We start from the raw sequence: 3,917 nt of genomic DNA, 5'->3' as shown, positions 1-3,917 counted from the left end.
AAACGGTCGCGCGTTAGAGTGCGTTCGAAAATTCTACCAATTTAATTAAATTGACCAATTTGATTTGACCAATCGGAACAAAAGGAGCAAAGATTTCTTTATCCTAATTGGTCAATGAAACCTAACTTTACCTCACGGGTAGTATTTTCGAACGCGTCCCAACTAGTCATACCAACACGACAAATCAAAAATTTAATCGTGTTACAAATCGTGTTACATTGCGGCTTTGTCTCATTATTCTGTACATAAAAATATTACGGTAAGATTATTGAAAACTGAATATTTTACGAAATATTTTATTTTTTATATCAAAATATGTCAGATTAAAATATAAAATAACTTAAAAAGTACTTAATAGAAAAATACTTTATTATAGTGTTTTGGAAAGCTCTCGAGATAAGTTACATGAATATGTAATAAAAAAATAGGGGGTTCCATTTAAAAAACGGAAGTTGACCTTCAAATGACCTTGAAAATGACCATTAATGTCAAATCCAAGGTCACTATTAGATAACCCTCTTTCTTCTCTACAACTTTTATCCGACTCGTTTCCCTTCAAACGTTGATCCTGAAAACTTACGAGGGTGGAACTTTTAAAATGGGGCACCCTGTATATATATATATATTTTTTTTTTCCACATATAAATTCTTTTTCAGTGCATAATAATTAGAAAACGAATAAGGTGTCAGGTCAGGTTTTTTCAATTGTTAATATATACACATCTTAAAAAAATTATAATGTAATGTATTTTATTTTAAAAGATATATAAGTAACGTGTAAAAATTTCTCATTAATTTCTGATTTATGAATATAAAATTATACTTGCTAATTTAACAAATTAATTAATTTAATTATTTATCAAGACTTTTATTATCGTGCAAATTTTCTCTCTATTCTTCGAATTTCATTTTTATCCACAAATACAGCACGATAATATAATAGCGTTGCATGTTGTAAAGGTGATCTTTTCTTTGCGAGGAATACTTTTTGTAACTGTACGCATACTTATGTTAGTAAGTGGCGGTACAAAAAAGAGCTCTAAAAAGAACTCGCATGTTCCCATAGTTCTCTCTCTCTCTCTCTATATATATATATATATGTGTGTGTGTGTGAAATGAGAAAAATTTCGTGAAATTTTTAACGTTATATTTGAATTTGATCTTCCAAACTATTTCTTTTCTCATTTCACACACATTCACACAGTTGGAAACTGTTGTATTTGTGTTTTCTTGTTAAAAAATATGTCGGTTAAAATTTTTGTATTAAATATTTAATAGCAATATGTTAATTGAACTTAAGTGTTAAATTATTAAAACAACTAAGAAAGTGCAAAAATAACACAATGTGTATCTATTTTTGATTTTATACAATAGATATATAATAATAGATAAAAAATGTTGATTTTATTCTACAGTAAGAATGAGAATGACTATAGACCGTCAATAACATTTTTCCAAGTTAATTTTATCATTAAAAATATGTTGATTTTACCCAAAATTTATTTCAAGTTACTTTGAGATTTGCATTTATTTTGTGTTAAAATATTAACATAGGTTTTAGTGTCACCATTTAACATATCCATATATTATGTTAAATTAATACAAAACTTGTATGGACATGTTTGGAACATGTGATATCTGTTAAATTTAACACCAATTTTTCAACTGCGCATGCTCCCTCTATTGTAAAACATTCGCTTGTCAGATTTATTTTGATTTGTCGTCATCACCGGAACACAATGGTGGAGATTCGGATAATAAATTTATTAAACTACGTGCCCTTTCTCATACCACGTACACCGTTTACGCGCATTTCACGCGTGCGTTCCTACGCATCGTTCCTTCGTGTCTTAATCCGATCGTTCCGGTCTATCAAGAATCGAGCGCGGCGAATGAGAGATAATGCGAAATTCACGAAGCGTAAAGGTATATAGGTTCAATTCGCCTCTATTCTATTTCGACGGAACTTCCTGCTTTACAGACACGCAGTTATAGCGGACCCGCATATAACGGCGGCTTCTCTAGAAGTGTTCTCTGTTATATTGGGTGGGAGAGCGTTTAACGATGCGAGCACTCGCAATGTCATGTCACGCACATGTGCGTCCGATACAAAGTTGAGCTTCATGTTTGTTCGTCAAACAAGTTTGTTGCTCGCGATTACGCTCTCTAAAGTGATGTTTGAAAACTGTGAAAAGATCCTACAATTACTGCGTCATTGCATTTCCGTATTTCAAGTAGAGAAGCAGCGCCTTTAAATTTTCTATTTAATAAAATAAGGTATTTTATTATTGCTTTGTGATTAAGCAATCCAGCAATTTTTTAATTATATTTAACCAGTTCACTGGTAATGATTCATATATGGACGAAAAAAAAGTAGCAAAACTGGTAATGACTCATATGGTATATGGGCACCATGAATAACTTTGCCATTAAACTTGATACACCCAAGTTTTTTGGATCGATGACTAATAATGAAACTACTTACTCTTACCAGCTTTGGCACAAAACGTTGATTTTAGATCTACCGGTGAATTAGTTAATTAATTTCGTCGATTCTCCAAGTATACAGGGTGTTTCAGACCAGGTCAATGAAACTTTAGGGTCCTATAGAAAATTGAATTTGATAAACATAGGTCCGGAAACGCTTCTTTAAAAAGTTATAGCTAATAAACTTCAAAAAATCACATTTTTTTGATGATTTTAAAAGATAACTTCAAATACCTTCACTCATGTAAAAAAGATAACAAAATAAATCTGATGGATAATTAAATAACTAAATTATATAAATTTTATTTAATTCTGATAAGGTGTTCAAAAGAAAACAAGCTCAAGAAAAGCAGAAACTTGAAAAAATCACTTTTCGATGATCTTTGTGTAAACACTACAATCGTAGTGCAAATATTGCAAATGCAAAAAAAAATGCACAAAAATATTCTTATTTTTCATTATAACTAATTACTTACAGAGAGTTTATTAACTATTGTATCAAATTCAATTTCCTATAAGATCAAATACAAAGTTTCATTGACCTGATCTGGAACACCCTGTATAATCGATATTTCTGAGGAGACGCGGTATTGAAAAATAATTGATAAATCAATAAGAGATTATGCTTAATCAATTAAGAATTGAATATAATCGAATTATTAGATGAAATTGTAGGATATCAAGAAATGCTGTTATCATGCTGTTACGATATCAAACGTGGAAGATGTTAAAGCTATTTAGAGACGCGTTTAGCCAATCTTTCAATTCACCATTTTCCGGTTCATTAAAGATTCAGATGCGATCGACACAGGATAAATCGATAGACTACATCATCGATAGGAGATTGCGCGTTTATCATAGACGAGGAGAGAAAGAACGAGAAGATTGAATATTTATTTAAATATTCCATGTGTTGTCGCGCGCTCACTTCCGTGCGGGATGGGATTAATGAATCGCTCTAATGATCCAATCAACTTGTAAACGTGCCGTGTCATTCGAAGAGCGGAATGCGCTTCGTATACTTGCGATTAATGAAAATGACTCATCATACGTGCGCGGATGATGGTGGTCGATGACTGCTGGGCGTTTCGCAAACTGTCATTATGTGTAATTTTTGATCGCTATTGTGTTGCACATACACGCAGGGACTCTCCATCTTGCACAATCTATCGGACGAATTTTAAATAATAAAATATTACAAACTAAACGTTCATTCAACGCGAGCTTATGATCGTTTGTTATTATACAATCATAGCAGAGATCCAAAAATTTGATTGTATCTATTATCAATCTTGTGCTTATCTCGATGTTAATATCTTGTCCTTTTTTTTTTCCAAAATTGCACGTTAATTGAATATAATCGATTTAGCGAAATTTTATTAAACGCTTGTCAGTATCCTTTTTAATTCTTTATACAATTTTTTTTTTTT

The sequence above is a fragment of the Polyergus mexicanus genome, unplaced genomic scaffold, assembly GCF_030449975.1.
Source record: "Polyergus mexicanus isolate NDT 795.1 unplaced genomic scaffold, iyPolMexi1.0 SCAF_21, whole genome shotgun sequence".
Taxonomy (NCBI): Eukaryota; Metazoa; Arthropoda; class Insecta; order Hymenoptera; family Formicidae; genus Polyergus; species Polyergus mexicanus.
Note: the sequence above shows the minus strand (reverse complement) of the source record.